Raw genomic sequence first — 10464 nt, 5'->3', positions numbered from 1 at the left:
AGCAGTAATGTCCGTCCCGATGAAAATCCTAGATTAGGTCCCTTGAGATAGATGTTATTTTAGGGACGTAAAGCGAGGATAACGGGAATGGGTAATCGGGCTAGTGATTGGTTGGTGAAATTAGATATAATTTATTTATTGTGGGTTGAAAACCCTATATGCTCACCAGGCTCCCAAGCCTGACCCACTCAGTTTTAATTGTATTACAGGTAGTGGCGCGAGGGCATAAGATGGTTGAATCATCAGGTTGTTTTGGTTACAAATCTGTATATGTATATATTTGTTGAATGACTTGTAATGTTATCGTTTATGCTTTATGGTCTGTATCGGAACATGACATCCTGAGTTTTGATTATATAATGAAAATGCATCTCTTGATGAAATGCTTTGATAAATATTATTTTATCATGTTTTGTTTTGGGAACAAATTCCGCAACACTTTTAAATCAAAAGGATTTACTCTGAAATTATTTTAAAAAGCATAAATGAAATCGGTCTTTTATGGCCGTGATTTTGGGGATGTCACACATAAAATTGTTTTTCATTGACTTTGTATTTGACATCTTTAATTATCACGATCCAAGAATCATAAGCCAACTACACCATGATCACAAGAACTTGGATTTTTCTAGAGAGAGAAAGTGAATATGAACCAAGTTCTAGAGAAAGAAAGTGAAACAAACAAGTATTCTAGAGAGAGAAAACCAAATTTTGAATTAAATCAAGGAATAAATTCGATTTCTAGAACAAAAACTTTCTCAACAATGAAGAACTCACAACAAATGAAGATTCACTTAAATCATGTAGTCATCATGGATCAATTCTTGAGAATTTCAAGAACACCTGCTCTGATAACAATTGTAGTGACCCTAATTATGATGACATGTGCGGAATAGTAAAAATCTAGTGAATCATGCAAACATCAAGAACACAATGAGTAAATAAAATCATTTAGGCTCCATTAGAATAGTAAGAGTACAAGCAGGTTTTATTATTTCTCTCACCAAACTAACACTCACAAAATGGGTCTTTCATAATGGGAGCCACTCACTTCTTATTTATAGGAAAGACTCAACCCATTACACACACAAGAGGGTAAGCCACATCCAAGGAGAACTTTGCACCCTAACATATAGTTTCGGCCCCACAATCAATATGACATATCATGCCTTGTTCTTAACCAAAACCTTAGATATACGACGGATGGTAAGGTTGCTTTCACGCATAAAGATCTACGTGGAGGGGGTTTCCACTAGTGAGCATCGTCCCAAGTTATAGTATGTGTCTGGTGGAGTAGGGGTAGTCACGAATCTTCACGGACATTTTCTCTATCTCTCTCTTCTTTTTCTATTTTTTTAATTTTTTTTACTAGCGAATATCATTTCCAAGGATTCGATGAAGAAGTCTATAGCCTAACTATCTTCATTCCTTAAGTTATAGATCTTTATATTTCTCATATAGGCATCAATCACATCAAAAAGATATATATATATATATATATATATATATATATATATATATATATATATATATATATATATATATATATATATATATATATTAACAAGAAGTACGTTTATCCTCCTTGAAAAAAAAATGTTAGAAAAGTAAAAAAATAAATAAATAAATAAATTATGATGGACTTGGCAAACAATTAGACATCTGCATATTCCTTTCTAGATTTAACTTCAATCCCTTTGATTTGCTTGTATCTAGACTTAACCTCAATCCCTTTGCTTTGCTTGTATATAGTTTCTTCACATTTGAGTTCTGTTCACGTACCAACTTCACTAAGCTTCTCTTTGCATTTGATCTAAATGGACAATTTGATGCCAAGAAACCATCCACCAAATGTAAGTATGCTTCCAAGTCATGGCAACATGACACATCAGCATCCGGTTTCAAATATGGTGAGTTACTTGTATCAACCCGTAGTTCTGTCCCCGCATGTGCATATGCCCACGGCATCGTGTTATCAATAATATTCAACGCTACATTCATGTTTTTCGACTCACGAAGTTTTTTATCAAGTTCTTCGCTCACAAACATTCCCGGAACACGAGTGATGATATCTTTTGAGTTGACGATTCGCAGAACTTTCACCTGTTGGGAACTAAGTTTTTTTGCAAATGCTCGGTTCCCAACACGTGGTCCACCGAAGGTGTATACTGCTATTGGTGGAATGACCTGGGCACAAGTGCTCAGGTCATCTGCCACCAGTAGGGCTAGGGCCGCACCAAGGCTGTGACCGGTGACAGTGATACTTAGGTTTTCGCCTTCGTACAATTGAGTTAACCGTTTGATTTCGGAAACCACGGACTCTGCTAGGCTTGAGACATGAGCTCCGGAGGTCTTGTAGAGGCTTAAAAACCCACATTGCACTTTGGGTTGTCCACAGGATTGGTCTGGAATTTTTACGAGTAGGTCCCGCATGTTTTCAGCCCATTCGAGACATGTGGAGGTCCCACGAAGAGATATCACTATGTCACGTCTGCCCATTCTAGAGATTTCTCGTTGATCGTCACACACTGCTACGTAACCAATGCAACTGGTTTGTTGAGTCATCCACTCGAGATCTGGTGCCACTTTATCGACCCAGTCCGGAAAACCTACGGAAGCTGTGGCGTACAGGGTCTTGGTGACTCGGTAGGATCTATCTGGGATGGCGACTTGCCGAGGTGATGGGGCTTCCTTGCCTGAGGTGGCAGGATCCGAATGAAAACAATGATATGCGGCTTGAATGAACTCTCCATACCGGACCATCTCTCGCCGGAGATTCTCGTCCAGCGGATCAAGTAAACCCACCCAATTATTGCTCCCGTGATACTCTCTCCACCTGGAAGCCAGGCTGTTTCGGGGAGAATATTCCATCCCGTTCTTCGACAACAACCGTTGGAGCCGGTTCAGCTGTCGGGGAGACATTTCCTCCGCTGCTTTATTTTCCGGCCAAATTTGAGGCAAATGTAGTCCCTCTAAAAGACCCCCCTTTCCTCTACTCTCCGCCTCCGGCAACCCATTATCAGCACTCACTTTGGGTTCCAATTGGATCACCTCAGGTTCTGTACCTATTAGTCTTTCAAGATTTGAAAGGTGTTTCCTTGTGAACTTGGTTCTTGATAAGCTTGTGGTTTTCATGGAGGTCTTCGCTACACAAGCTTTTATTGCGGGTTTCACAGAACACCCATTACAATTAACGGCGAATCTTTCCTGAAATATGTCAAGATTATGCGCCGGAACTGTTGAGCCGATTTGCATCATGATTCTAAAATGATTAAAGATGGACCTTCACAAAGAGAAAGAGAGAAAAAAGAACAAATACACACTGTTGAGAGAGAGAGTGTGTGTGTAACTTTGTGTAGGGTGAACGGGTTATGAGGTAATATATAGAGGAACAGAGGGTACAAAGTGTAAATAAATAGATCGAATTTTGGTTTAGTTTTACTCCTCCAAATATGTGGGTTAGTCAATGTTACTTATTACATAACTTTTCAACATTTAGCGTCCCTCAGGATTTAATATTATTAAAACTAGCCTGGACTTATTGAAAAATATTCCAATCACTGTAATTCGACTAGTCAAACTAGTCCCTACATACTAAACAGCAACCAAAACTTGTATCACAATAATTTGAAATATTTTTCTTACGGTGACTCAAAATATTTATTTTAAATAATCATTTAAGGCATTGACCTATTTATATACATGTATAATGAAATATATTTTTTAAATTTATATGTAAAACTTGTTTAGATAAGAGCCACTCTTGTCCATGCCACTTACAAGGTAAATTATAGTATTGCATATGTTTCACCAAACTCGATTATTAGTTTGTAATATTTATATTATTTACCTAGAAAAGTGAAAAAGCTAATTAATATATGGAAGATTGATACTCCTTTATCTAGTGGTGTAGTCAGGATTTTGTTTTAGGATATGCCAAATAATTTATAAAATATGAACAAATATCAAAGTATTTCAAATGGTAACAAAATGTAACAATTGTACGATTTTAAAGTAAATTGTTTGTTTAAGTTGAAAGCAGGGACAGTTCCACTATGGTGCTCATAGTGGCACCGGCAACCCCTTATTTTTTGGATACAGTGTAAAATTTTCTAATTTTTCGTTTTTTCTACATTTGTGCCACTACGTAAAAGGAAAAATATGTCACCGGCAACACCTACTACGGAATCCTAAGTTCGTCCCTGATTGAAAGTAATTGCTATAATAAAAAAAATATATCATTATACGAACCTGACGAACGAGGAATTTACTATGAAGATCGAAATGCAATCTGATCTAATCAAAAAATTGTTGCCTCAATTCTTTAATCGGCGTGCCTCAACAAGTAAATTATTTCCTTCGTTATGAATTTAAGTTTTAAATGGGATGAGTACGTTTTCTATTCAAAAAAATATTAATTATTTATATAATATATATTTCACTTTCAGATTTATGACTTGTATGAAAATCTAGGAAATCTACAACCAGAAAAATGATAGCCTGAAACAGACATAAAATAAAAAATAAGTGGGTCTTAGTCGTATCAGATAAAAGTAAGGGGGGCCAAACTTGATTGATTTGAATAAATATCAAATGGCAAACCTGAAAATAAAACGTACTTCTAAAGGTAAAGAGATTCAAAAGTAGGGTCGAAATGGGATTGAATATGCATACGCGGTGCTTTACACGCATGCATCTCGTCTCGCAGTGGTTATAAACATGATTCGTCTTTCACATTTTGATTTAGAGAAATTTATAAATTTAGAAAAAAAAAATACTATATATCAAATTCAGCCAACGATTTTGATTCGTCTTTCACATTTTGATTTATTTAGCAAAAAATGTTTTTTCAAAAACTTGCAAATGAAATAGCAGATGACTAGACCTTACTGGGATTTTAGGATTTTAGCTCAATTGTCGGCTCATGACCCAACAATAATGAGTATCTATAAAAGTTTTATTTTTAAACAAATCGCTCCACCTGCGATTTGCTATGCTCCCACCTGCAATTTGCACTCAAATTTTTTATTTTTAATTTTCCAAAAAAGTGACTACGAATTTATTATTTTTTACTATGAAATCTAACATTTTTTTCCTATGAAATCGTACAATTGTACTAGATTATATATAAAAATTATCTAGAATTTTTTAGATTATCAAGCTATGAAATCATAGTCAAAACCAATAAATTCAAAGTGACAGTACTTGACCACAATTTGTAGTTGGATTTTTTTGGTCGATGATTATTGTTTACAAAGAGTAGAATTCATAGAGAACCAATGTCATTATCCTCATTTTCTCATTTGATTAAGAGTATTATTAAGTATTAATGTTTACAAATGTAGAATTCATAGAGAACCAATGACATTATCATCATTTTCTCATTTGATTAAGAGTATTATTAAGTATGAAAGATAATGTCAGTTGATGGTTATAGTAATGATAAGTTTAGAGAGTTATGCAAATTTAAATTACTAAATATTACAAAGATCAAAAACTTAGAAAGATACAAAATCCGGAACCTAATAAAAATAGGTAATTCTATCTCCTTATTACGTATAACATACGACACAAGGTATACAAAGGACTCCTTCATTCTTATATTGTTCTACTAGGTTATAATCCGTGGAAAACACGGGTTGTATGTTTAAAATTATTATGCAGACAAACAAATATTAAATGTCATAAAAATGCGGCGTATTTTGAATTTTAAGTAAATCTGAATTAATGTTGAAATAAACGTAATACTTTAATATCGATTTTGAAACACTTCTTTGTATATAATATTGAAAGTTTTATTGGTTAAATTATCATCTAATCTAACATCAATAACTTCAATTCTTCTATGTTCTTTACTAGAAAAAGCAAAATCATTTGTAACGACCCAATTTTTACCAAGAATTTTTTTCATTTTTAATTAATCAAACAAATCTCATAATCCATAAATTTCCAAACCATTTGTTTTCCAATTCACAATTATTACAATTTCATTGTACTTTTTGAAAACATCAGAGAGTCCCAGACACACAAAAAGAGAGGTAGAGTGCACGCCACGTCATCACGCATTGCCTTTGCCCTTAGGCTCTGAAGTACCTGAAACAATCAACAACTTGTAAGCGAAATACTTAGTGAGTTTCCCAGAGCATACCACATACACACAAACCACATATCATATATCCTGTTAGCTATAAAAGCTACACACATATCACGTAAGCCATGCATACATGAAACCTGTGAAAATGCCATGAGCTACTCCACATGGTCTTTACCTAGGACTGCCATGGGCTCCCCCACATGGCCTTACATCCAATGTCATGGAATACCCCAGATGACCTTCACCTAGGATTGCCATAGGCTACCCCACATGGTCTTACATCCAATGTCACGGGCTTCCCCCGGGGTCTTCATACAAAACATGCAATCACATAACAAAACACAGAATGTCTAACACATATATCATAATCACATAATGGGCCGGCCTTGGTGCCTTAGACCCATAGGTATGGTGAGAAGACTCACCTGACATGAATGTTGAACTGACACTTTGCGACCAAATATACCCCACGGGCTGCTCCACTCAACTGCCTAAAAAGTATCATACAATATCCAGTCATTTCCCCAAAGTCCATCCTGGTCAACTACAGGCAAGATCAAGTCAACAGTCCATGTTGACCCTAACTCGCCGAGTACAACTAGTGACTCGCCGAGTTTCCCGGGATAACATCTACTCGCCGAGTCATCGAGGTGACTCATCAAGTTCATACGGTCTTGATTGATAATCTAAGGTCATTCGTCGAGTTTCCTTGCTTGCCACTCGACACGTCTACGAACATCCAACAATTGGGGGAATCTTACTCGACTCGCCGAGTTGCTCCTTCAACTCGTCGAGTTCTAGGTAATCTTCATCCGGCTCGCCGAGTTGTTCATCCAACTCGTCGAGTTCATAGCAATATTCATCGGGCTCGCCGAGTTGTTCATCAAACTCGTCAAGTCCATGCCTGCCTTCACTCGCCGAGTCGCCCCCTGCGACTCGCCGAGTCCTATCAGATCTCAAGCCATACAGACTCTTTTGAGCCATGCAATGCTTCCAAATTACAGATATAGGCTCCTGAGGCATGCTTTCCATGTAAAGTTGCAAACTTTACGTGCATGCAAGGCTTAAAGGCCCTAAAATAGCAAATCTAAGCTTGGAATGGAGTCATACACTTGAGGGGAGGCACATGTTAAGCTCAACTGATAACTTTATGCATCTCAAGGCCAAAAGGAGTCCAGATCTGAAGTTACAACTTCAAATCTTGGCTGAAACACAAAAGCCCTTTCTTAGAATCCATGCACAAGAGGGTTTTGGGTGGAAATGAGCCAAGGAACAGCTTAATACCTTCCGAAAGTGCTCCACAGAAGTAGATCTTGAATCCCCACGAGCCCTTTGCTTCCTCTAACTTGTTTCCTCAAGCGCTTCCTTCACCAAATCCCTCCTTCAAGCTTAAAATCACCAAGAAACACACTCACACTCGAATCAGGGTTTTTGGGAGGAAAAGAGTTGTAAAGGGGAGGCTAATGACCCTTTAAATAGGGTGCAAGGCCCCGAAATCTAGGGTTTCATCTGCCAGCATCTACTCGTCGAGTCCCATAATGAACTCGGTGAGTAGGTCATTAAACTTCGCGGACAAACCCGCTACTACTCGACGAGTAGGGAGGCCAACTCGCCGAGTAGGTTCTCAAAAATCCAAACCAAAATATCATTATTAATACCTGAGGATCAGGGTGTTACATCATTAACCATAGATTTGCAAAGATTTATTTTTATAATAAAGTTAAAAGAAAATTACAAAATTAGTCAAATACACTAATTACTTTACAAATTTAGCCAAAAAAAATAAAAATTACAAAATTAACCACGAAAATCACAAATGGAAAAGACCCATTTGCGATTTGACCCCTTCCATCTGCAAATGTACCAGCGTTGTGCTTTAGGCACTTGTACATTCGCAGATGGAATAGTCCATCTGTGATTTGCATGTCCCCATCTGCGATTTTTCTGGAAAAAAAAACTTTAAAAACGTTTTTTTCTTCATTTTTCACTCTTCAAGATAGAAAAATTCTCTCTCTCTCTCTCTCTCTCTCTCTCTCTCTCTCTCTCTCTCTCTCTCTCTCTCTCGGCGATTCCCCGCGATTTCCTGTGACGATTTCTTGAAGAAAATTGACAATTTTTTCAACAATCCCAAAAATATGATTAGATTTTAACACTTTTTATGTTTTAATTAACATTTATTTAGTATATGTCTTTATTATTTTATTATTTATTGTATTAGTTAGTGTAAAAAAAATAAAATTATATTGTTTGTGATTGGGTATTTTTGTTGTACTTGATAGTTTTAATATTATTTATTATTAAACTTGAAGTTTAAATGGTATTTTGTTAGTGGTTGTATGAATGTACAAGTATAGATTGCATATAATGTGCATTGGCTAGTTGTACATTTAGTAAAATGGTTAGAATATGTTAATTTTTTTTTAAGTTCTTAGTTAAATAAATTGTTACCATAATGTTTACAAAATGTTTGGTTAGTGGTTTAAGTTGATAAATTGATATAGTTGTTGTATGTATAACTTGAAAAACTGTATATACTTATCGTATAAGTGATTTTATAACTTGAAAAATTGTATCGTATAAGTGGTTATTTAAGTTCTTAGTTAGAATATGTTATTTAAGTTCTTAGTTAGAATATGTTATTTGTTGTTTGTATAGTTGTTGTATGTATAACTTGAAAATTTGTATATACTTATCGTATAAGTGGTTTTATAACTTGAAAAATGGTTAAAATAATGTTTACAATATGTTTCCAATAGTCGTTTGTATATTTGTCGTATAACTTTAAATTTGTATATATTTGTTGTTTAAGTTGAGAAATTGTTATAGTATGGTTAGTATATTTTATTTTATATAGTTATCGTTTGTATACTTGTCGTATAATTTGGAAAGTTATTTATATAGTTGTCGTTTATATAATATGTTATTGTTTTTCAGCGTAAATATATAATATAAATTATTGATTAAATGTTGGTATTTGCATAGTTATTATTGTTTATGTTTGTAATTTGAATGTTGGATTATTATTGCATTTAATAATCTGATATTTTTAAATGAAATATTTGTTTAGTTTTTTAATATGTTATTGTTTTTTGTGCATCATGATTATAATAATTTCAATGTTAAAACTATTATCAACTTAAAATGATCGGGGTGTAATATATGGGAAGTATTTGATGTGTTAGATGGTGCCAGACGTGATATTTTTAGAGATACGGTATTTGGTTTCTTGTTGGACGTCCCTCGTTTACAAGGGGACGGATTGTTGTTCCACAAGATGTTTCTTCATCAGATACGGTCGGACGCTGTTTTATCTCCAGATGTGATAAAACGGTTATATTTTAGAGTGGGTGATACGAAAATGGTATATGGTCCGGAAGAGTTTTGTTTGATAACCGGGTTGAGTTTTGGGGAGTATCCAAAAAATATCGGGAAAAAAGTATCAGAAAAAATAGTTAGTAGTAAAAAAAGATGTTTATTGCGTGAACGACTATTTTCGAACTATACAAATAGTTCGGTGAAAATCGGTGACCTGAAAAGTTTTATTTTAAATCAACCATTCTTAGAAGTTAACGACACTGATGCAGTTAGAGTATGTTTGATATATATTTTGTGTGAAGGTTTTTTGAGAAAAGAAATAAATGATCGGGTGCCGCGAGATTGGTTTTTTTTTGCTGAAAATGTGGATGTCTGGAACAAGTATTTTTTTTATTTACTTTGAAAGTTTCATATTATTAATGTTAATTTATATTATAACTAATATTTATTTGTTTTATTAGTTTTGCTTGGGGTAACTAGTTATGGGATTTTACCTATGAGGACCTTGAGGATACGTGGAACAAAATAAATAAATATTTATCACTGCATGAGCGTCATCAAACTTTAAAATACTCCGTATCAGGATCTACGGCTCCATTTAGGGTATAAAAAATTATTTATATTTAAATGATTTTATTGTTATGTTAGTTATTTTAATTTTAACTTTTATTACTATAATTGTAAAAATTGTAGATATGGGTATATGAGATGATTCGGCTGTTCGTGCATGTGGATTTGTATTGAGAAAAAATAGAGGCATGTCTCGGATGGAACGATGGAGTGGCACAAAAAAAATGAAATGGGTTGATGTGAACAAGATTTTTTCAAAGACACAGGTTTATAAAAAAAAATTATTTTTAATAAAATTCATTATTATACTTTTATATGCATTTTTAATACATTCAATTTTTTAGGAGGGACAACCACCAAGAAATAGAATGTCACTGAGTGATGATGAGATGAAATTTTTTTATTATATGTCATTTCAAGAGTATGTACATAGTGAACGGAAATCAGTTTCATCCTCAATACAGGACCATTTTAGGAGACAAGAC

At 34.6% G+C, this 10464-nt stretch overlaps 1 pseudogene; it reads right to left on the bottom strand.

The window, feature by feature from the left end:
- Positions 1-1599: 1599 nt before the first annotated feature.
- On the bottom strand, positions 1600-3348 carry LOC145101153 (phospholipase A1-Ibeta2, chloroplastic pseudogene; annotated as a pseudogene).
- Between the last annotated feature and the right edge of the window lie 7116 nt (positions 3349-10464).

The sequence above is a fragment of the Lactuca serriola genome, chromosome 4 (assembly GCF_051521515.1).
Source record: "Lactuca serriola cultivar US96UC23 chromosome 4, Lser_US96UC23_V15, whole genome shotgun sequence".
Classification (NCBI taxonomy): domain Eukaryota; kingdom Viridiplantae; phylum Streptophyta; class Magnoliopsida; order Asterales; family Asteraceae; genus Lactuca; species Lactuca serriola.
Note: the sequence above shows the minus strand (reverse complement) of the source record. Positions and strands in the feature narration are given on the sequence as shown.